Genomic DNA, 25,938 nt, shown 5'->3' with positions numbered 1-25,938 from the left:
GCCTCAACGCCAAGCCCGACCTCACCCTCCAGACCTGGGCGCACCACAGGCCCTCGAGCGTCTCCAGCAGCAGGAGCTCGCCGCTGCCGCCGCGGCTGCGGCCGAAGCCGCTGAAGAATAACCCGACGGCCAGGTCTCCCAGAACTCACAGACTTGTCTGACAGCCGAAAACTGTGGTTATTTCTTGTTTATTCCACAGCGGTAAACATGATATAAAATTTGAATGTTGATTTCGCAGTTGAAATGTTATTGAATCGTGGCTGCACTTAGACATTGTGCTTTGGTGAATGCGCCATTTAGTGGAATGTGCCACTAATGTATCAAACCTGGCACTGTCAAATGCCACAGGGGTTTCACATTCTTGCTGATGAAATGCGGCCAAGTACTTCTGTTACAGAAATCTAATGCTATTACCCCTCATTTTGCTGATTGTACGGCAGCATGCTCCTGAAAGATCACTAGATCAGTGTGTGGAAATGATAAATGGTTAGTTAGAAGATCAAGGCCCTCTCGTAGGATTTGTTATGTTAAGGTTGTAGCGTGTACCGTGCTACTCATCAACATGCTTCACTGAGTTGAGGTCGTTAGTTTGTATGTTGGGTTGTTTACGGAAGTAGCAAATGAAAGATGATTAATGTGGCTAATATAAGGATCGCGTTAGAGATGGCTTCTCCATGGTCTTTGACCCTTTGTTAAGAATCTCCAAATACGATACAAATTATTAAGGAAATGACTCGGTGTCAGTCCTGGGGCTTGTTTGGTATGTATTGAATTCATGCTCCAGCCAACTCATCCAAAAGTCCAAACTGATGGAGGGAGGCGGGCTATTGAATTCATGCTCCAGCCAACTCATCCAAAAGTCCAAACCGATGGAGGGAGGCGGGCAATATATTTCAACAGTATGGCTCCAGGACAGGTGTGGCCACATTTTCACAGGATTTCTGCATCCTAGCGTTTTTGCATATGCATGAAAGTGTTGAAAGATGAGCTGAACTTAATGTTCCATACAGCAAAAAGAAAGTCATATTCTGAATTTTGCAGTTGGGTTACCATTCATGTAATAGTATACTGCTGGAAACTTCCTTAACATACTTGCAGTTCGGAAGAAACACCTACTGTTTTCTCTAAAAAGACTTCAAAGAAGTTTTAAAAACACTTGCAGTTTGGAAAAACACCTCTACAAAATTTTTGGGGAGCCTGTCAGACAACCTCTAGGTCACCCTGAACAGGTGTGAGCCTGTCAGGAACGATCCTCTACAGCCACTGGATGCTCCCATCAGGAGCAATCTAGGCCGTTAATCACGCTCTAGTCGAGAGGTTAGAATGCATCAACCAGACTTAAGTGCTTGCCTCCTTATGGTAAAGGATGCAGCGGTACGAGCCTATAGAACAGATCCTGTTCAAGTAAGGTCGTGCTACATTAGGCCGCAGATCGCCTTATAAGCTGGTCAAACGCTGTGAACTGGCAAGGTTGGACTAATTAGAGCAGGCGTGCTGCGTGCAGCTGCTGCTCAGCCAGCACAAGCGGATCATGGCCCATGCAGTAGTTGGTCATGACAATCATTGGAGCCCAGCCCATGTAGTAACTGATTTTGAACCATTTTTTAAACGGATTTTAAACCATTTAAATGTCTGAGAGTTGCTGCATGCTCTGCACTTCTAATACAATGTTAGTACTGAATTGGAGTAGTTTTTTCCTTTTGCTTTTCCTAAATAAAACTACAGTATGCCATTTTACAGGAGTAGTAGACAGACTGGTAGAAAGAAGAGAGAAAAATGGGACTGATAAAAACAAAACTGGAGAGAAAAATGGGTGTGGTGCAACTCCGGAACATTAGAGCATACACTTACTTGTTGAAGTATTTTTATTGCATTTACACTGCTGTGTTACGACTTACCTGAAACGCATCGCCTGTATCTGCTTGGCCCAGTTGCCACTTGATGCATGAAGTGTGGGTGGATCAGTTGCTGCAAAATTAGCTGTGCAGTGCGAGACTTTGAATTTTTGTAGTTCATGGTCTCGATCTTTCCCAGAACTTCAGCCACTTAGTTGCTCCTGTGAGACCATTGCTAGAGCTGCACAGCTTTCTCCTGACACCGACCATAATGTGGGTTGTTAGATCGGAACAGTGTCAGTCTCTTTACCAACAAAAAGAACTGTATAGTACTCATGAAAAGAGTGAAACATTTTATACTGTTACTGCAGCTTTTGATGTCCAGGCATCCGTTGCTCTTGCTCATGGTATGTGATTATCCTCTGGATACACCAATACTGTCCCTACGTCTTTGGTACCATAATTTTTTGTTCCCCTCGCAATGCAACCCCGCCTGAATTTCACTGCATCCCCATTTATTTATTTATGATTTGACACATAAACAAAGTTACAGTTCAGTTATAGCTACAGCTTTTGATGATGTTGAGATTTTGCCAACCAAACTGCTAAACCAATTCAAGAAATCCCTTCACCAGTTCTGGAGATTCTTTGAGCTGTCAGTTTCTTACTGGTTCTGATAAATGTGCTTAAGCTTAAATTCTAGCCATAACGGAATAATATTGTATTACGACAGTAAAGCGTTAACCCGTGCCCATGTTACTGAACTGTTGACCTTTTACTAAACAAATTTGGTGAAGCTGATTGATCTAACTCCATTTGTTATGGACCACAAGCATGCACATGCGGCAGCGGTCTTCTGTTCAATGTCTTAAGTTGGCAGGTTGAAGTTTGGTTACTGTAAGGACTATATATTAGTGGTACCGTACATTCTGTTAGGTACTAACAAGCGGCTATAACTTTTTTCTATTTTTTAGAAAAGGGGTATTACCCCAGCCTCTGCATCAGAAAGATGCATACGGCTCATATTATTAAAAAACAAAATGAGTCACAAAGTCTCCAAAATCTGAACTCAAACGAGCCTAATCATTAAGCCACAACCGGCTGGCAAATAAAATAGGAGCACTACATGCCTATCTTATTACATGACCGCCATCCAAACCGGTTGAAAATAATCCGAGCTACCATCTCCCATCGGGTAGACGCAGTAGCCAAACACCCCCTGGCCTCCGTCGGAGTGAGTAGCGACCACATACGGATCAATGCTGTGGCCCTGAAGATAACCTGCAAAAAATGAAAGTTCGTTGCTCTGTTAAAAACCAAATCATTTCTGCAGTTCCATACTGCCCATAACAAGGCACACACCCCAACACGAATGTGTCTTGCTACATCCAAGTTCACCCCATCAAGCCATGTTCCAAATAACATATTGATAGAGGTAGGTGGAGTAATATTAAAAGCAATATGAATCAAACGCCAAAGAATCTTAGCCAGTGGACAATCTAGAAAGAGGTGCCTGATAGTTTCGTTACAATCACAGAAACTACACCTAGCAGAACCCATCCAATTGCGTTTCGCTAGATTATCCTTTGTCAAAATGACTTGTTTATGCACAAACCACATAAACACTTTGATTCGCAAAGGTAACTTAACTTTCCAGACGTGCTTCGAGCAAGGAATGACACTAGTGTTTATGACATCCAGATACATGGATTTGACCGAGAACCTGCCGTCCTTAGTCAGTTTCCAAATCAATCTATCTGGCTGCTGAGACAACTGGACATCCATCAGCCTTCGTACAAGATGAAGCCATGCCTCCCAACGATCGCCTACTAGCGTCCTCCGGAAGCTAATATTGAGAGGCGTGGACTGTAAGACAGTTGCAACGTATGCTTCTCGACGTTGAACAATGTTATACGGAGTAGGATATTGAAGTGCCAGAGGCGTCTCCCCTAGCCACGTATCCTCCCAGAACCTCGTACTAGCCCCATCACCGACTAAGATTTTTACCCTGTTAAAGAAGAGGGGCTTGACTCTCATCAACCCTTTCCAAAACGGTGAATCAGTCGGGCGCACAGTCACCTGAGCCAAAGTTTTTGACTGAAGATACTTATTACGCAGAATCTGAGCCCAAGTAGCCTCTGTCTCGGACGAAAGTTTAAAAAGCCACTTGCTAAGGAGACATCTATTCTTGATCTCTAGATTTTCAATGCCTAGACCGCCTTGGTCCTTCGGCCTACAGATGATATCCCATTTGGCAAGCCTATACTTTCGTTTCAACTCATCATTCTGCCAAAAGAATCGGGATCGATAAAAGTCTAACCTCTTCCTGACTCCCACCGGGACCTCAAAAAAGGATAAAAGAAACATGGGCATACTGGTGAGGACCGAATTAATCAGAATTAATCGACCTCCATATGACATGAGCTTCCCTTTCCAACAGCTCAGTTTCTTTTCAAAACGATCCTCGATGCACTTCCACTCCTTGTTCGTCAGCTTACGATGATGAATGGGTATACCTAAGTATGTAAACGGTAGCGAACCCAACTCACATCCGAACAATTGCTTATACGCCTCCTGGTCCTCACTAGCTCTTCCAAAGCAAAACAGTTCGCTCTTATGGAAGTTAATCTTGAGTCCAGACAATTGTTCAAATAAGCACAACACAAGCTTCACGTTCCTTGCTTTCGCCAAGTCATGCTCCATAAAGATGATAGTATCATCAGCATACTGCAAAATGGATATACCACCATCAACTAGGTGCGGAACCAAGCCCGAAACCTGCCCCGCATCCTTAGCCCGACCTATTAAAATAGATAGCATATCAGCCACTATGTTGAATAGACTCGGTGACATGGGATTACCCTGCCTTAGTCCTTTGTGTGTCTGGAAATAGTGACCTATATCATCATTCACTTTAATCCCTACACTCCCTTTTTGCGTAAAGGACTCGATCTGGTCTCGCCAGGCCTTGTCAAATCCTTTCATACGCAACGCCTGTTGAAGGAAAGGCCATTTAACTTTATCGTTTTTTCAAAATCCACTTTAAAAACCACACCATCAAGATTTTTTGAGTGGATTTCATGGAGCGTTTCATGCAAGACGACCACCCCTTCAAGGATATTTCTATCCGGCATGAAAGCGGTCTGGGACGGTTGCACAACTGAATGCGCAATCTGCGTTAGTCGGTTCGTCCCAACCTTGGTGAAAATTTTGAAACTGACATTAAGCAAACATATGGGTCTGAACTGCTCAATGCGAATAGCCTCTGTCTTCTTAGAAAGAAGAGTTATCGTTCCAAAATTGAGCTTGAACAAATGAAGCTGACCAGTGAACAACTCATGAAACATCGGCAACAGGTCACCTTTAATAAAATGCCAGCACTTTTTGTAGAACTCCGCCGGAAACCCATCTGGTCCTGGCGCTTTATTGTTTTTCATTTGTGCAATGGCCTCAAACACCTCCTTCTCCGTGAAAGGAGCAGTCAAAATCTCATTCTCTTCCGTCTCAAGTTGGGGAACATCCTCAACTCTTTGACTCCATCCAAGGACACAAAACTCTCTTTCGGAGGGCCAAACAACTGCTTATAATAGTTGGTAATGTAAACTTTCAGGTTTTCCTGACCAACTATCGTCCCTTCATCTTGTTCTAATTGAAAAATTCTCTTCTTACGATGCTTTCCATTAGCAATCATATGAAAGAATTGAGTGTTATCCTCTCCTTGGACAACCTTACGAACCTTAGCTCTCAAAGCCCATTTCAATTCCTCCTCGCGGAGAAGCTCTTTCAGCCTTAACTCGGCCTCCACTTTAGACTCCAACTCGCTGGTATCTAAAATAGAGGTTTCAGCTTTTAACTCAAGGGAATGAATAATCATAAGGAGCCTTTCCTTCTCCGCCTTATAAATTCCATTCGTATGCTTAGCCCATCCACGAAGGAACCTTCGCAGATGACGAATCTTGCATTGCCACCGCTCAATGGGTGACCTTCCCCCCGAGTCTTTAGCCCACTCTCTAGCTAACAACTCAATGAAACCTTCTCTTTCAAACCAAGCAAGTTCGAAGGAGAAAATATTCTTATTACCCATATGAGTTTGAGCCCCTGAGTCGACTAGTAGCGGTGTGTGATCCGAGATACCTCGTGTCAACGCCTGCACCGTTACCAGAGGAAACTTCTGTTCTCAATCGACGCTCGCCAAAACACGATCAAGCTTCTCAAAAGTCGGAACCGGTAGCGAGTTTGCCCAAGTGAATTTCCTACCCGAAAGCTCTATCTCTCTGAGATCCAAGCGGCTATAACTAAGGCCACACCATAATCTTCTTGTATTTAACCTGATTGGCCAGTGTCTAAACATTGTTCAACACCCTGTGAGTGTGATTCACTGTACTGTCAGTTAATTGTGAGGAGTCGATCTCATGGGATTTTTGGTCTACCAGATAAAGAAGATATGTCCCTTCACATGCTTGTTGTTTCTTAACGTTACAGCCTAAACCTTGCTCCTCTGGGCGGCTTATTTAACACTCTGATGTGGATTGGCTCTGCCCGCGTGCTCTTTTAGAATGTTTCAACTTGCAGCTATGTGTGCGGTACTTTTTTGGTGGCCTGTACATACCTACTACCCCCCCATATGAGTACAGATATTAACTTTTGCACAGATCAAAAGCTTTAGAAAGAGCTTCAGTTGTTTGCCGGATGCCTCTTGTTTCATCCTGATGAGGCACACACATCGCCATCCAAAGCTAGATAATGGGAGTAACTTATCGTGCAAGCTTTGCAGTGTTTACCGACCGATCCTGTTGCTGTGACACGAACACCTTACCTGATGGTGGCTTTGAAAGAGCTCCAGCTAACCTTCTCCGGTTCTTCTCCAACAGAAGTTGAGGTGTAACCGTTCTAATCGCGATTTCCATGGTGAGAAATGTAGGTGTGTAATGGAGGTTGATGACAATTGACAAGTTTCTGGTTAGGGGGTCACTGCCCACTGCCCCTGTGGTCTCAAAGTAACATACGCTTGGCGCTAAAGGGTCTGTGTGGAATCATTAGCACCGGGGCTCATGCTGCTCCTTCTGATGCAAAACGTATAATTTACCTTTATTTCATGTTCCCTAGCTGCTGCTGCACATCATGGTCGAACTCAAACGGCTATGGCTCTGCCCTGTTCGTCCCCAATGGAGGCAAATGAAACATTGCTTTCTCATCATCATCCATTCTGCTGATGCATATGTGTACTCGAAACATGTGTGGTCTCCTGGCCTTTTCGTCCGGCGTGCTTGGCTCACCATCCGGCCGGACGTGCCTCCAACGTGACTCCAGGTCAGTACCTAGTTCACCTACCCCTGTTGCTTGCTGGCTCTTCCAAGTGTATGTATATGTGGTTACGATGTTCATGTTCAGGCACTAGCATCACTGATCTGGCCGGACGCATGGGTATAGCAAAGCAATACTGCATCACGGTGGTTGCTGTTGGCATGTCCTTATATCGCACTATTGCTCTTTTCCAAAGATAACAAGAATTTTAATCTCTTCATTCTGTTACTATAAGCAGGGTGGGACATCTGAATAGCTGACTGACACTTGTCGGTCTGTTTTATGTTAATAAAGAGAATTATGGTTACATGTCAAATCCTGCCTACGCTCATAAATTCCATGTGTCTCTTAAGATGCTTCTTTTTCAAAGCCTCTTTGGTCAGCATGAGATGGATTATAGTACTATTAGTACATGCTATAGCTATGCCAGTGATGAAGACTGAAAAGGCCCCCTCACCGACCGTTGGCAGATCCCTCGTTGGAGCCGCACTAGCAGAGAATTGAGTACACTGAGGCGTACGTGCATACATAGCCTTGTCTGCAAAGGACCACATGGCATAGCATCATGGTCTAATTTGAACAGCATTAGTAGCGATTGGACGTCCTTAATGAGACTTGGACAATTTGATTCTTCAGTGCTACAGTGTTGTGCTTCATCTAGGATTCATAGTTTAGAGACCTCCGTCATTCAAAATGTGGTTTCCTGGTTGGGAGTCTTCAGAGGTTGCTATTCGGACAACGCCGGATCTCTTGGAATCGTAGGGTTCAAAATACACACACACAAAATTATGGTATGGATGTATGTATAACAATAGGTGATCGGAAAACACGAAAATTTCGTAGAGACCCAGGTGTTCTTTTTTGCGAGAAAAATTGAAAATCATAACAATCCTAATAAACATACTCAAAGCAAAAAATAGTCCGTTGTCAAACATGAAATTATGTTGTTGTTATGCTAGTTTTGCTTTCGTGTGTAGGAACTAATGAGGTCTGAATGGAAAAATGAAATTCAGGAGCTTTTCATTTTTGAAACTAATACGAAATAAATTGTGTGTTCCTTTATCTCTGTTTGTTTGAATGAATGGATGAATAGTCCCACAAAGGAAGAAAAAAAAACAATTCTCATGCTTTCTCGCATGAATCAACTAAGCTCATACTCCCTCCCTTTCTTTGTACTCCGCATATAAAATTTGTCTAAGTCAAACTTTATAAAGTTTCATCAAATTTATATTTTAAAACATCAACATTTACAATACTAAAATTATACAGCATTAAAAATAATTTCATAATGGATCTTATGATATTGATTTGATATTGTGAATGTTGATATTTTTTTAGATAAACATAGTCAAACTTTAATATGTTTGACTTCAAACAAATCTTATATGGGAATTAAAAAAAAAACAGATGGAGTGCACTACAAGATGTTTACCTATTGATGCTTAAATGCAGCAGGTTTGCTATTTTGCTTAGTCACTTGAAAAAAATGTTATTCTTAGTCGGCCATGCTGCACATTACCAGACCTACACTTATACCATTTTTATTATGCAACTTAAGCTCTAAAATTGAGAAACTGGTCGATTGCACATTTGATACCTAAAGTTCTATATAATTTTCAAACACAACTCAGATAATCGTTAGACTATAACATATTCAAGATCACCGATTTAGGACTAACCATTTCTTGAGCAACTATAACCCATCGCGTCTCTAACGTTTTTTTTTTTTTGAAAAGCCCATCGCGTCTCTAACGTTATTGCCCGAGTATACTTCATGTGAACAGAAGCATATGCCGCCCTGCAAGATGCCCACGAGGATTTCTGCTCCCCGTTTTTCAAATGTAACCCGGGATTTTTTTGATTCAAATGAATTTCAGAGGACTTAATTTATGTTCTTAGGATTTTTCTATCAGATTGTTCGATTGATAGGATTAGTGTTCTTAGGAAATTTCCTAAGAATTGTTTTACACTGCATTTTAGAGAAAAAAAACATCAACTCAAATCTCATCATACAATTTCTTTGTTTAGTTGTCATACACTCTTTAATCCAAATTTCTGTAGTTTTTTTTGCGGGAAAACTTTGAGTCTGGCCATCTTCAATCATGGCAGTTCAACGAACCAGAAATAATGAAAATTACATCGAGATCCGTGGACCACCTAGCTACGATTACAAGCACTGAAGCGAGCCGAAGGTGCACCGCCGTCATCGCCCCTCCCTCACCGGAACCGGACAAAACTTATTGTAGTAGACAATCAGGAAGTCGCCGTGGTAAGGCCCCACAGGACCAGCGCACCGGAACAACAACCGTCGTCGATGAGGAGTAGCGTAGATTGTAAGGATCCAACCAGAAGACACATGAACATAGACGAACAACAATCAAATCCATCAAAGACAGATCCGCTGGAGACACAACTGCACACGCCCACCGACAATACTAGACGCACCACCGGGATGGAGGCTAGGCGGGAAGAACATTACTTTATCTTAAGGGAGCCGTTGTCATCTCGTCTTCCGAAACAGGATACAAACCCTAACAAAAAAAACACAAAGAAATATAAAAAACGGATCGCTCTCGCCAGCAAGGGCCGGGATCCATCGTGCGACCATAGCCCTAAGGCCACTAGAGACAAGGCGGACCGGTGCAACACCGACGGGAGGCAGAGGAACCCTAACTTTTTTTTTTCTGTGGAGGAGGCAGCTAAATTCCCATATAGTGTTCTAATTACTTCAAATTTAATAGGACACGTCAATAAAATCCTATGTTTTGAAAAACTTGTGAATCAAAAAGACTTTTTTGAAACATAAATATTATCTCTAAATGGAGAACGAGTCTCGTGACAAAAGAAAAAGAGAGCCATTCACGAGTGCAAGTACGATGTACTACAAGGTCGTCGGTAGGGCATTCGTATTCGTTCATGTTTTTCCTTCTACCGTTCCTGTGTACCACCACCACACCGGTCGCTGACTCGCGCCGTATACCGTATGTATACAGCTGTGAGGCGGTGGCACACACTCCGTAGCAGCAGGGGTCGCCCGACGCGGCGGAGCGCCGAGCGCTGCCACTGGCCGTGCCGTGGGCCGTTGGTAGCATACGCCAAACTCTCGGATACGCCGTGGTGACCGGAGCCGGTCGGTATCCACCGACAGCTTCTCCACCAGGGTCCGGTCACGCCCTTTAACAAATCGGAAGCCGGAAAAGGCTTTCCTTTCTCACGTCTGCTTGGTTTCTTCTTTTGTGCGAGTGTGGAGAATATGTTCGTAATCAATCGGGACGGCAGACTTGCTCTTTACATGGGCGCCACGCATTATAATATGCACATGCACTGGAGCACGGCCAAGTAGGGTAACATGGAACATGAAGAAACGCCGCGTTGCCGAGCGCGGCGAAACCACCCGGCAGGACCCTAAGGTAGTCCCATGCACCGTCGGCTTGCTCCCACGGCCTGGATGGCCTGGAGGTTGAAGAGGACCAGCTTTGAGGCTTTGACACACCGGCGGAGCTATGTGAGGGCAAAACCAGGCCATGACCAGCCCAGCTCCGGAGGGAAATAAGAATTTTGTATATGTAACCAATCCAGTAGCAGACCAAACCAAAGTAGCAGTGCATGTCTCCTTCGCATGCATCCATCCAACACCATCGACTCCCCTAGCACACTTACTAATGCCTACTTAATTGTATGGTTTAGAGTCAATAAATTTTTTGGCCCGCCCATCTTATTTGTTGTAGCTCCGCCACTGCTTTGACATCCAACCGTTTAGAGCTTTTTCTCTGAGCTTGACACTAACGCTCGTCACCTGCCTCCGGCACCACCACAGCAGTCATCGAAAAAAAAATGACGGATCACCTCCTCACCCGAGCTCGACGCGGCTCCATCGCTGATATCCAGCTTTGCGGACCTCCAAGGTGGCTCACCAAAAGTGAAGCCATTGCCGTTGAACGAATCAGACCGGGGCAACACCCCGGACACGCCATCGAACTCCAGATCTGGCACCCCACCACGACTAAGACGCCGAAGGAGGAAATCATACCTGCCATCCACGAACCACGGACCCAGCACACGTTCCGTCTTCCAGATGTCGTCGATGCAGACCACAATCTGCATCCGCTCCTGGACTACCTCCCAAGCTCCACGCCGACGCTGGAGCAAACGTCGTCGCAACGACGGAGCCCGAGGACACAGGTCCACCATGAGGATGCCGCCGCCGCCACGCCATCCTTGCTTGAATAGACTGATTTCCAGATCCATCCCCAACCATAGGACCGATGGCCTCGTCAGGAAAGGATCCGAAGAATATTTATTCAGCGTCGTCATCGTCGCCGCCGAAGCAAAGACGATGAACAACCTAAAAACCTAGACTACGGATGAGTAAAAACGATCCACACGCGTGGATCCGGTGACCCCCCTCACCACCGATGACCGAAGTCGCCGGCGGAGGGGAGCCGCCGGAAAACGGCGTTGGAAGATCGGCCCCTGGCGGCGGCTAGGGTTGCAGCCGCCAGAGGAAAACCGTACGCACGCGTCTAACCGTTTAGAGCTTGGAGAGGAGATTCAAGGTTAACCGCGTGTATATTTCGCAGGTACTCTACGTAGCTTTTTCACGGAGTAAATGTACTTGGCGGGCAACGGCAACACACGTCGCAAGGATCGGCATTGTGAACGTCGTACCTGGCCACGAACGTGTACAAATGTGTCGTGTTCCATGAGGCGATGACTAAACAACGCCATATGTAGGGAAGGTCTACTTTGGGAATTGGGATGGTAAGTAGATCGTTTTAGGTGAATCTGCCGAGCACGTTATGGAAGAGAATGTCTTTCCGCCGGTGCATATATAATAATATGAACATGCGTATTACTTGAAAAGAGTAGTAGTACTACTGTAGTTGGCTAGACTCGTGTACTCTATACGCATACATATTTGGTGCAGAATAAAGGGCCGGCGAACGCATAAAAAAGAGTGGTGATCATTAAAGGAGAAGAGAAGCTAGGACCCAGGACCCACCTCAGTTCACAAATTTCCTTGTTTCTTAAGAGCATGTTTTTTTTACGCAAGCGCTCATACATACGCGCATACACTCATCCCTATGAATGCACGCACGCACACTCTACTCCTTTCCGAGAGACTGAGCCGGCATGTCAACTTGAAATTTACGAAGTCGCCGTAGGCGCCTCGTCGTCGACGGGAACGTCTCCTCACACTGAAAACGCATCGCCGGAAATCCTGAAATAAATTCAGAAATAATGCGAGCATCAGGACTTGAACCCTGGTGGGCTAGGGATACCACTGTTCCTCTAACTATCCAACCACAGGTTGGTTCGCTTACAGCATGGTTAATAATACAGCCAGCTGATGGCTATATTGTGTTGCCATGTCAACTATAGCCGAGCTTACAGCTGGCAAGTACAATAGTTGGATATAAAGATGTGCTGCTTTATTACTACATGACACACCTCTTACTCTCACATAGTGCCTAGGAGCACGTGCTGCAGCTGGCTCTTATTCTGTAGCCGGCTCCTCCTCTCTCTCCTCTTCTTTTCCGTCCATGTCAGCAGAAAAATAATATTTTAACTCTTATAGCCCGCTTACATAAGCCTATTGTACTTGCTCTTAGGGCATCTCCAGCGCTGACAATTAAATGGACATCGCAAATGGGAGAGTATATGGTGTTACCGAGGCTCGGGTGCTACCATGATACAGACTCTTGGGTCGTCGGATTCTCAGATCAGTGGGAATTGTTGGATCTGCTGGACCTATGCGTAATTTTTGGACTCCTAGGAGTTTTTTTTGCAAATGTTGCAGAGTTACTTGGGAGTCGTCTGATATGAGAATCCGACGGCCCAAGAGCCCGTACCATGATAGCACCTAAGCCTTGGTAGCACTAGATATTTTACCCATCGCAAATGTCTGTTTTTATGTCTTGACGCGGTCTACAAACATGATACAGAAGGGAGTCATTCAAAGCTATTCACAAATTAATCCGGTTGGGAGGAGAGAGAGTAGAGTGGACCATGCATGTGGTGGATATTGTGGTGTGATGTGCGGGTAGGAGGAGAGAGAGGAGATGCTGATGCATCCATTTTGCATCATGATTTCGCTGTTATTTATCTTATTTTGAAGTTATATTTCATATTAGGATGTAAATCTAATGTCTTTTATCTCTTAGAATGCAAGATACATCAAAGGAGAGGGAGTACCCGCAGCTAGAATTCTAACCTGAAAAAACTGCAACAAAGATAGCAATTCTCCTGAGCTCAAAAACTGCAACAAAGATAGCAATTCACAAATTAAAGAGGAAGCCCAGCAGGGGCCCCACAAGCCCGGGGTGGGGGGGGGACGACTATCCCCCAAGTCCCGCCACCCAGGCTTGTGGGGCCCACAAAGCTCCTTTCGCGGCGTCCTTTGGTCATATACTCCCATTTACCCTAGAAGAAAATAAATCAAGAGAAGACTTCCTGGGCCTGCTGTCGCTGTCTCGAGGCAAAGACAAAGGCGGAGCACTTTTGCTCTCTGGCGGGGCGATTCTGCCGGGGAAACTTCCATCTAGGGGGGGGGGGGATCAAACCCATCGTCATCACCAACACTTCTCTCATCATCATCACCATCTTCATCAACATCTTCACCACCTTCATCTCATCTCAAAACTCTAGTTCATCTCTTGTGTTCAATCTTTGTATCAAACCTCAGATTGGTACCTGGGTTGCTAGTAGTGTTGATTACACCTTATAGTTGATGCTAGTTGGTTTACTTGGTGGAAGATCATTATGTTCAGTTTGTTAGTTGCATATTTATACCCACTAGACATGTTCAATATGATGAGTTGTGAGTAGTTCTATTTGTTCTTGAGGACATGGGAGAAATCTTGTTATTATTAATCATATGAAGTTGATCACCGTTCAATGTTTTGTTGTCTTCCTCTAGTGGTGTTATGTAAATGTCAACTACATGACACTTCACCATCCTTGGGTGTAGGGGAAGACATCATGGAATTAGTTTGTGGATGATGGATTGCGTGAGTGATAGAAACCTAAACCTCGGTTTATGATTTTTTTTCATGAGGGGCTATTTTGGATTCGTATGTTTAATGTTATGGTTAGATTTATCTTAATTACTTCTCTTATATTTGCGAATGCTTGCATCTAGAGTATAATCATAAGTAGGTGTTTGTTAAAGTAAGAACAATACCTTAGCTCCGATCCACCCACATAATAATTATCAAAGCAATTAACGCGAAGTCAATGAATCATGGTGAAAGTAACTCAATAATATTCTGTGTGTCTTCAAGAGCGTTTTAATCACCATAAGAAGTATCATCGGCTTGTCCTTAGTATAATTAAGGATTGAGCCACTTGCTGCACTTTTCTACTTTTGTCACTTGTTAATTGTTACCAATTATCTTGCTATCAAACTATCTATCAAAACTATCTTACATCACTTGAAGAGGATATCTTGCTGAAAACCGCCTATCGATTCCTTCTGCTCCTTATTGGGTTCGACACTCTTACTTATCGAAAGAAGTACAATTGATCCCCTATACTTGTGGTTCATCTGATGCCTTATGCCTATTAATTCATGCATGTTCCTCCAAAAGCTTTCATTTTTAACATGGTTTTCTAAAATACAGGTTTCAGAATTAGATTCTACCACGATATCTTTCAAAGATCCAAATGGACAGTAAATTATGAAACTATTGCCCGAGATAATTTTACATGTATGATTTTCAAGAATCCAATCTAAATGTTGTTTGTAGATACTAGTAATTCGTATGTGCAATGTACGTTGATATTACGCAATATATTAATTGTATGCGGATATAAGGTAGGATCATTGTTCAAGAATTTGTTCTATTAATCAGTCAACGGGCCAGTTAATCGCTACTCGTAGGGTGGCCGACTCGAATAACATCTATTCATCGTGTTAACTTGGCAGGCCGATTAATTGGCGTGTCAGACCGATTTAGTGGCATGTTAGATCGATTAATCGCCATTGGCCCGTTAACTGGTGGACAAAAAGCTCAAAATTTTGGCCCATAACCCCTCCCACTCCTCAATAGTCCCGCCCCCTCGTGCTCCTCTCATCCCCTCCCAACTTGGCTTGAGGCTGGCTAGGTCCTCACCGCGCCAGCCAACGCACTACACCTCCAAAAGCTCCAGCTACTCCATTGCTCTGGTCGCCTTCGTAAACCTCATACCCGCTCGTAGGCTATTCCTCATCTCTCATGTGGGTTACTCCCCATCATCCGACTCGTCGGCTGCTCCACACCCCTTGCTCCATGGCATCACAAGCAAGCAATGTACTAGTGGAGAATCCAACATTTATAGATTAGTAGATTCATATTAGTAGATTAGTGAATGGAACTGTTAGTTTGGGTTGTTATTTGTAGCATATTGTGTGGTTGTATGTCAAAAAGTATGTAGACATGTTTATATGTGTAATTTATAATCTCAAATTTTGATAGTTTGAAGGTTTGGATGCATAGGATTATCAATTTTGCCTCTTTTATATGTTTGCTATATGCCTGCAGTAGAATGTTTTGGTATATTACATAGCTGGGAGCATGGAAGTATAGTAATAATATATAAAAAATAGATATATATGTTGGTAGGTTCTTATTTAAGCTATCAATTAATAAACGAATGATTAATCCAGTTATTAGGCTTAATTATCGATTAATCGGTACTCTGAAGATGACCGAGCAGCCACGAGTTAACAATTTCCTAAACATTTGGTAGGATATTATTTTGCATGTTAATTATGTGATTAGCGTTGTATCTTTTATTTGATATGATATTAACTGCATGGCAAACATGTTGAGTGCTCGCCATTGGAGCAACCTAGGTCGTTAGATTGACATGATTGATGCCGAGATTTGTTGGATCTGCTCCTTTAGGTCTTTTTATATTGGTATAGATATAGATATTTTAGGATATATTTGATATTGATAGTCAAAATTTCACAAGTCCTATATGCTTAAAACAAGGCATTATGATATAGGAAACAATTTTGTGTATGTGATATGTTCCTCTGGAACAGAGGAGACAATTGATCATCTTATCTTCCATTGTTCCTTCAGTGTGACTTGTTAGGAAAAAGTTGGTGCCCGGTAGAACCCCAATCTTATGGGAACTGAGGTCATTCAATCTACCAAACATTACTGGGAAAAGACTTATAGGTGACCTCAGATGAGTGGCGGGCAGGGCCAGATATCCGCCACTGCTCTTTTGGAGATGTAGTGGTGGTGGGTAGCAGCGTGTGGCCGTCACAGTAGTCGACACAGCAGTGGCGGGCAAATATATATACCCGCCACACGTAAACTCTTATATATTTGCCCGCATGATGAAAGCTAACAGTGGCGGGCTCGTAGTGTGCGCCCACCACTGGTACATAAGGCAATAGTGGCGGGTCTGTCATATACTTGCCACAGATAAATGTTTGTAACCCACACAAAAAAATATTCAAAACATCAAGTAGTTAGTTGTGGCGGGTGCTAGTAGACGCCCGCCACACATAACTTAGGTTCGAAAATTCCTAAGGAAATCATATTTACTAAACATAGAGTAGTCTCAAATTTGAAGCGGGTCCAAAAAATCCTCAAAAATGGAAAACCAACTCAAAAAGGGATCTGCCGAAGAGGGTTATGCCATTTTTAGTTGATGGAAAGTCAATTAGTGCCTCGATAATAGAAAACCAACTCAAAAAGTGCTCAAATTTTAGCATGGGGCTTTGGATGGAGTGTACCAATCGTATAAAAGTTTGAACTGAAAATGATTAAAAAAATTGTTTGTGTGTGTAAGGCGGTGGTTTTCGTACGAAACCCTGACACTTTGTGGTAGAGTGTCCGGTTTGTACATGATGTGCATCAAATTTTTTCCATAACGATCTCAAATATTACCACACCCTACATGTGTCAAATGAAGATAGCATGCAAAGTTTCATCCCTTTCGGAGCTTGTTTGCCCACTATTTCGTACCGAAGTGGGTCATCCTACTACTTTTAGTTGTCGAAAAGTCAATTAGTGCCTCAAGAATAGAAAATGAACTCAAACAGTGCTCAAATTTGAGCATGGGGGCTTTGGATGATGTGCACTAATCGTAGAAAATGTTTGAATTTAAAATGATTTTAAAAAATGTATTTGTGTGTGGAAGGCGACAGTTTCCGTTCGAAACCCTGATACTTTGTGGAGATTGTTCAATTTGTACACAATATGCATCAAGTTTTTGCCGTAACGATCTCAAATTTTTACCACTCCCTACATGTGTCCAATGAAGATAGCATGCAAAGTTTCATCCCTTTCGGAGCTTGTTTGTCCACCATTTCATATCGAAGAGGGTCGTCGTCCTACCATTTTTAGTTGTCAGAAAGTCAACTAATGCCTCGAAAATAAAAAACCAACTCAAAATGTGCTAAAATTTGAGCACAAGGCTTTGGATGATGTGTACTAATCATAGAAAAAGTTTGAATTTAAAATGATTTTAAAAGATGAATTAGATTTAGCTGTGGTAGGTTAACAACGTTGCCCGCCACTGCGAAGTAGTAATGGCGGGCTTCCTAGCGCGCCCAGTGTAGCGTTCCAATGTTATCCACACCCGTGTCGTATCCTCACTTCACTCACTCACTCTAGCTCTCCCCCATGTCTTTCTCATCATTGCTATCGTCTCATCCTCACCGTCCTCATCGGCTTCGTCATCCTCCTCGCCATCTGCAACCGCCGTCGACCTCACCATCCGCCTCAGTAAGCCGTCACCGTCTCCGCCTCTCATTCCGCCATCCTCGTCGCCCTCGCCGTCCGCAGTTTCCACCCATACCCATGATCGCCGCTACCCACACATGGGTTGCCACCCACACCCACGGTAGCCACCCACATTTGTGATTGGTAGCTAGGGTTAGGGAAGTATCTAGGCCTAGGGTTGAAATGTTAAGATCTTTGAGCTTGAGTAGGGTAGTATATTTAATTTGCTTGAGCAATTAGAGTATCTAGGGTTAGGGCTATGGCAGTAGATTTAATTTTGAATGATTTGTTAAATTGTAAAATTTAGACTTTTCTTATAGAATTTGTTTGAATTGTACTTGTGATTACAAGTTTGTTGAAATTTGTAATTTGCTTATAGAATGTACATGCACTTGGCTTCAAGTTTTTCAGCATCATATACTAAGTGTCAATGTTTTAGCGAAATGTTGATTGATTTCCGTCTCACCCAATTTCTGACACTTAATATGTCCAATGTTAAGCAAATGTCATGCAAAAATTTATATAACTTTATGTTTAAGATTTCACTTAGTTTGTGATTCATATTGTATTGTAGTACATTTCTTTGATATTTTTACTAGGATTCATAGTAAGTGCTAATGTTTTGACAAAAAGTTGATTGAATTTTGTTTCACCAAATTTCTAGCACTTAATATGTCCATTATTAAGCATAGTCCATGCCAAAATTTTCTATAAATTTTAAAATTTATATATGTGCATGTTCCACGGCACCTTTTTTGTTGGAAATGGCAGACAGTGATAGGTACCGTGGTGTTTTCCATAGGCCTTAGGGAGAGTGAGCAGCCCTGATTCAAAAGCCAACATGGGCAAGAAGCAATGGCTCGACATGTTCGACATCACCGAAGAGGCGGTGCACGCTTATGATGTCATGGCATTGGAGTACCAGGGGCCAAGGGCGCAACTCAACTTTCCCCAGGATGCCTGGCGCTAGCGCCCTGTCACCTCCCAACATGAGGGTAGTATCCAACGTCCAGGAGCAGGAGCAACTCAAGGCTAGGGCGTTTATCAAGGCCCTACAACGGCAAAGCAACAATCCCATGGTGGAGCATTATCTTAGGGAGGATCCGCAATTCTACGCCTTGAACAAGGCATTACTGAAGGCCACACGCGATAAGGAGGCCCAGGATGACCCGATAGACTAGAACAGAGTCGTCGAGTCCTTTGTCAAGGATGATCACTCTAGCTCTGATGTTGACTTTGATTAGGAGATTCTCCGACATGTGCTAGAGAGATGTTTGAACTATTAGTGTAGTACTATTGAAACTATGGAAGTTGCTACATTGTACTAAGTCGTTAGCATCATAGAACCTAATTTTGTAGACTTGATAAACATGCTTATCTGTATCGTTCTACTAGCTTATCTAGCAGTGTTGGCAATGTGTGAACATCCGTACCTCACCGTTAAGACATTTTTTCCCATTGAGTTTTAATCTTTCATTTATGAACACATAAAATGGATGAGGATGAGCTGGATGAGATCCCTGAGTGCCCTAACTGTTCCTACAATGGGGATATATGTGACGATCCTCATCTAGAGAATGTGTCGTGGTGGGCGCATGGTAGATGCCAAAGGATGGCTAAAGAGAGAAGGAGGCTGATAACCCACAAGTATAGGGGGTCGCAACAGTTTTCGAGGGTAGAGTATTCAACCCAAATTTATTGATTCGACACAAGGAGAGCCAAAGAATATTCTCAAGTATTAGCAGCTGAGTTGTCAAATCAATCACACCTGAAAGACATAATATCTGCAGCAAAGTATTTAGTAGCAAAGTAGTATGGAAGTAACGGTAACGGTGGCAAAAGTAACAGTAGCAGTTTGTAGCAATCGTAACAATGGCAACAGAGAAGTAACTAAGCAAATATCAATATGTGAAAAGCTTGTAGGCAATGGATCAATGATGGATAATTATGTCGGGCAATTCATCATGCAACAGTTATAACATAGGGTGACACGGAACTAGCTCCAGTTCATCAATGTAATGTAGGCATGTATTCCGAATATAGTCATACGTGCTTATGGAAAAGAACTTGCATGACATCTTTTGTCCTATCCTCCCGTGGCAGCGGGGTCCTATTGGAAACTAAGGGATATTAAGGCCTCCTTTTAATAGAGTACCGGACCAAAGAATTAAGACTTAGTGAATACATGAACTCCTCAAACTACGGTCATCACCGGGAAGTGTCCCGACTATTGTCACTCCAGGGTTTGCCGGATCATAACACATAGTAGGTGACTATAACTTGCAAGATAGGATCAAGAACTCACATATATTCATGAAAGCATAATAGGTTCAAATCTGAAATCATGGCACTCGCGCCCTAGTGAAAAGCATTAAGCATGGAAAAGTCATAGCAACATCAATCTTAGAACATAATGGATACTTGGGATCAAACCCTAACAAAACTAACTCGATTACATGGTAAATCTCATCCAACCCATCACCGTCCAGCAAGCCTATGATGGGATTACTCACGCACGACAATGAGCATCATGAAATTGGTGATGGAGGATGGTTGATGATGACGATGGCAACGGGTTCCCCTCTCCGGAGCCCCGAACGGACTCCAGATCAGCCCTCCCAAGGAAGATTAGGGCTTGGCGGCGGCTCCGTATCGTAAAATGCGATGAATCCTTCTCTCTGATTTTTTCTCTCCCTGAATGTAAATATATAGAGCTGGAGTTGAGGTCGGTGGAGGTCCAGGGGACCCACGAGGTAGGGGGGCGCGCCCCAGAGGAGTGGGCGCGCCTTGCACCCTTGGTAATCCCCAAGTGCAGGGAATTATCATAGCAATTACCAAAGGTGCAAGTGATAAGAATGGAGTGTCGAACCCACAAGGAGCTAAAGGCAAGATCTATATTCTCTCAAGTCCTATCTGCTACTGATACGACTCTACGTACACCGAAGGTTTGCTTCCAACTAGAAACGAGAAATAAAACTATGTTGTGGGTATGAAGAGGATAACTTTGTATGATATCGAAGAGCTAAAATATAAAAGTAGGTGATGTTATCATAAATTTAGAATATATTACTAAATATTATAAATAGCGAGTGTGGAATAATGATGGGTCGGTGTGCGGAATTATCCTAGGCAATTGTTAACAAGACCGATAATCACTATTGCAATTTCATATGAGGGAGAGGCATAAGCTAACATACTTTCTCTTCTTGGATCATATGCACTTATGATTAGAACTCTAGCAATCATCTGCAACTACTAAAGATCATTAAGGTAAAACCCAACCATAGCATTAACATATCAAGTCCCCTTTATTCCCATACGTCATGACCCACTTATGCGTGTTTATGCTTCTGTCACTCAAGCAACGCAGACAATAATTAAACCATGGACATATTGCAACACCCTAAAGTGGGAATCCCTCACACTTGTGCGACGTGGAGGGCACAATAGGACAGCACCAAAATAAATCATACAACTCATACCAATCTAGACCATCAATCAACCCAAAGACAAAGGATATCTACTCAAAACATCATAAGATGGCAACACATCATTGGATCATAATATGTGGCATAAAGCACCATGTTCAAGTAGGGAGTACAGCGGGGTGCGGGAGAGTGGACCGCGTAAAAGAGATGATGATGGTGATGATGATGGTGATGTTGATGAAGACGATCACCGCGGTGATGATTCCCCTCCCGATGGCACTCCGGCGCCACCGAGAGAGAGGAGGAGAAGTTCTCCCCCTTGTGCTTCCGCCTCCATGGCCTCCGGTGATGATGGCCCCCTCTGGCAGGGTGCCAGAGAGGGCCTAGATTGATTTCTTGTGGCTACAGAGGCTTGTGGCAGTGGAACTTCCGATCTAGGTTATTTTTTGGAGGTTTGGGTATTTATAGAAGAGGTTGGCATCGAGGACAAGTCAAGGGGCCCCACAGGGAGTCCACGAGGCACAGGGGCACGCCCAGGAGGGTGGGCGCGCCCCCCACCCTCGTGGAGCCCACGGGACTCCCCTCCGGTAGATTTTTGTTCCAGTATCTTTTATATTTTCCCAAAAAATCTACGTTGATTTTCAACGCATTCCGAGAACTTTTATTTCTGCACAAAAACAACACCACGGTAGTTCTGCTGAAAACGGCGTTAGTGTGGGTTAGTTCTAATCAAATCATACCAAAATCATATAAAACTATTGTAAACATGGCATGAATACTTCATAAATTATAGATACGTTGGAGATGTATCAGCATCCCCAAGCTTAATTCCTACTCGTCCTCGAGTAGGTAAATGATAAATGAATTAATTTATGAAGTGTGAATGCTAGCAAGCACTTAAGTTTGGTCAATGATAGTTTCAATCACTTTTTATAGCATCATTATATATCATAACAGTACCTCAACTCATAAAAAATTTCATGATCAAGTAACAAGCTACTCACAAGTTAAAGTATAGATCATAAAGTTTCTTGAAAACTAACAAACCATGCTCTTAGTCATCAAACAATTGCAATTCATCTTATTTTTGGGAAGGGTCTATGTAAGAGCTTTGGTTCAGCAAACTCCACATACTCAACTATCATTTAATCTTTCACAATTGCTAACACTCATGTGATATTTATGGTTTCAATGTTTCAATCGGACATAGAGAAAGATAGGGGCTTATAGTTTTGCCTACCAACCTTTTACCTCAAGGGTAATGTCAACAATAATAATTTATGAAAACCTACATCCAAGTGGATATATATATATATATATATATATATATATATATATATATATATATATATATATATATATATATATCGCTCCAACACAAAGTTCTTGCCAAAGGAAAAAGTGTAAAAAGGAAAGGTGATGATCACCGTGACTCTTGTATAAGGGTAGAAAATAAAAGTAAAAGATAGACTCTTCGCAGAGGGAAGCATAGGTTGTCATGCACTTTTATGGTTGGATGTACAAAATATTAATTCAAAAGAACGTCACTTTATATTGCCGCTTGTGATAAAGACCTTTATTATGCAGTCTGTCGCTTTTATTTCTTCCCTATCACAAGTTCGTATAAAGCTTATTTTCTTCGCACTAATAGATCATACATATTTAAGAAGCAATTTTTATTGCATGCACGATGACAACTTACTTGAAGGATCTTACTTAATCCATAGGTAGGTATGGTAGACTCTCATGGCAAAACGGGTTTAAGGGATGTTTGGAAGCACAAGTAGTATCTCTACTTGATGCAAAGAATTTGGCTAGCATGAGAGGGAAAGGCAAGCTCAACATGTCGGATGATCCAAGACAATATAACGTTTAGGATATAGGAAAACATAACCCATTAAGTTGTCTTCCTTGTCCAACATCAACCTTTTAGCATGTCATATTTTAATGAGTGCTCACAATTACAAAAGATGTCCAAGATAGTATATATTTATATGTGAAATCTCTCTTCGTTTAATATTCTTTCATCAATTGTTCAAGTGACCAATGTTGCCTTTGCTGACTTTCAATAAGTTTACTACCTATACTTATTATGTGTGAAGTCATTACTCCCCATGTTATAAGCATATGAAACATATGTAAATTTAGATTTATGCCATTCAATTCATTCAACCATTTACTCATAGGATATACGTGAAGCACGTGAGTAAATGGCAAACTACTCCAAAAAGATATAAGTGAAGAACACTGAGTAGTCAAATAATTAACTAGCCATGGGAGGATTCTTTTTCATTTAAGATTTCAGATCCAATGATTTTATTCAAACAGCAAGTAAAATGAAAATACGCTCCAAGCAAAACACATCATGTGACGAATAAAAGTATAGCTCTGAGTAAGGCATACTGATGGTTTTGAAGACGAAAGAGGGGATGCCTTCCGGGCCATCCCCAAGCTTAGGCGCTTGAGTCTTCCTTGAATATTACCTTGGGGAGCCTTGGGCATCCCCAAGCTTAGAGTCTTTCCACTCCTTATTCTCCTCATATCGATATCTCACTCAAAACTTGAAAACTTCAATCACACAAAACTTAACAGAACTTCGTGAGATGGGTTAGTATGATAAAGAGTAAATCATTCACTTTGGTACTGTCGAAGACAAGATTCATAATTGTTCTCACACAATGCCTACTGTACCATATCATTTCTACAATTTATATTGAGCAATATAAGCCATAGAAAACTAGAAACAAGCAAACTATGCATTAAAAACAAAATCTGCTACTCCAAAAATTCTGAAATAAATTGGTGGATGTGAGGAATTTGTCTATTAATCTTCTGCAAAAAGAATCAACTCAAAAGCACTCCTCTGTAAAATATGACAGCTAATCTCGTGAGCGCAAAGTTTCTGTTTTTTACAGCAAGATCACATTAACTTTTACCCAAGTCTTCCCAAAGGTCTTACTTGGCACTTTATTGAAACAAAAGCTATAAAACATGATTAATACAGTAGCTTAATCATGTGGACACACAAAAATAGTAAAGGTAAATATTGGGTTGTCTCCCAACAAGCGCTTTTCTTTAATGCCTTTTAGCTAGGCATGATGATTTCAATGATGCTCACATAAAAGATAAGAATTAAAACATAAAGAGAGCATCATGAAGAATATGACTAGCAAATTTAAACCTAACCCACTTCATATGCCTAGGGATTTTGTGAGAACACAATTTAAAGGAACAAGAATCAACTAGCATAGGAAGGCAAAACAAGTATAACTTCGAAACTTTAAGCACATAGAGAGGAAACTTGATATTATTGCAACTCCTACAAGCATATATTCCTCCCTCATAACAATTTTCAGTAGCATCATGAATGGGTTTAACAATACAACCATCACATAAAGCATTCTTTTCATGAAGCCAAGATGATGGCCTCCTCGGTCAGCTTGGGAATCTTGAGGCGAGCGTTGTTGAAGCGCTGGATGTACTTCTGCAAGGTCTCTCCAGGATGCTGCTTGATGCAGCGTAGGTCACTCACGACTGGAGGACGATCGCGAGTGCCCTGGAAGTTGGTGATGAAGCGGGTGCGCATCTCGTCCCAAGAGGAAATCGAGTCGGGAGGTAGGTTCAGGAGCCAGGTGCGGACACCATCCTTGAGCGCCATGGGAAACCAGTTCGCCATGACCTTTTTGTCCCCGTTGGCCGCCTCGATGCCTAGCTCGTAGAGCTGCAGGAACTCCGCAGGGTCGGCAGTGCCGTCATAGCGAGGAGGCATGTCCGGCTTGAACTTGCCTGGACAGGCGACACCACATAGCTCGGTGGTAAAGGCGCGACAGCCTGCGGATTGCCACCGGAGCCCTTTGCGGATGCAGGGCTTGCTCTTGGAGATTCCCGCGCACTGTCGCCGAGGGCAGCACAGGGTCTTGACATGCTGGCGCAGGGGTGCGATCTTGACGTGCTGGAGCGTGGAGCACGCGAGCGCCTTCTTGAGGACGAGGGATTTCTTGAAAGCTCCTTTCTTGTCGCGCGGGTGCTGGACGCGGTGGGTCTCGTCCAGGGGCCGCGCACCTTGGAGCCAGGTCGCCTTCTTGGGGAGGAGGTGGCGGAGGCACCTCCTGAGCTGCATCACCCACGCAGGATGGAGGGCGAGGCAGTGAGAGGGACGGCGCAGGAGAGCCCCCTACTGCGCTGACGAGCTTGGTGATGCGAGCGAGCCACTCCTCATAGAGGTTGTCGACGGGGCGGTAGTGCAGGAGCTCACGTGCCAGGAGCAACGCAGCCTACAGTCCATGGGAGCGCGATGAACGTGAGACGACGAACCAGCTGGGGTCAGCGACGGAGTGGCGGTGCGGCCATCCCGCCGCACCGAGGGATGCAGTGATGATGCTTGTTGTTCGTTCCCTGCCAGGCTGGTGGTGGCGTTGGCGTCAGGCAACAGAGAACGATGGAGGGGCCCACCAACGGGAGCCATCTGGGCGACGCGGACGGCGAGACCAGCCCGACGCTCGGCGCGAGCTCGACGAGCATCATCCATGGATGCGACGAATGATGGAACGTGGGACAGCGGAAGAAAGATTCTGTAGGCCCCCTACCTGGCGCGCCAAATGTTGGATATTGGGTTCCCGCAAAACCCTTAAGGTTCGAACTCTA

General features: G+C 43.3%; 1 non-coding gene across 1 annotated transcript; it reads right to left on the bottom strand.

Moving 5' to 3' along the window:
* Positions 1–1,194: 1,194 nt before the first annotated feature.
* On the bottom strand, positions 1,195–1,414 carry LOC123163476 (small nucleolar RNA U3). The gene has a single exon (XR_006481927.1). It is a non-coding gene; the product is annotated as a small nucleolar RNA U3 (small nucleolar RNA).
* Positions 1,415–25,938: the final 24,524 nt, after the last annotated feature.

Source organism: Triticum aestivum, chromosome 7B (genome assembly GCF_018294505.1).
Source record: "Triticum aestivum cultivar Chinese Spring chromosome 7B, IWGSC CS RefSeq v2.1, whole genome shotgun sequence".
Taxonomy (NCBI): Eukaryota; Viridiplantae; Streptophyta; class Magnoliopsida; order Poales; family Poaceae; genus Triticum; species Triticum aestivum.
This window is presented reverse-complemented; position numbering and strand designations above follow the sequence as displayed.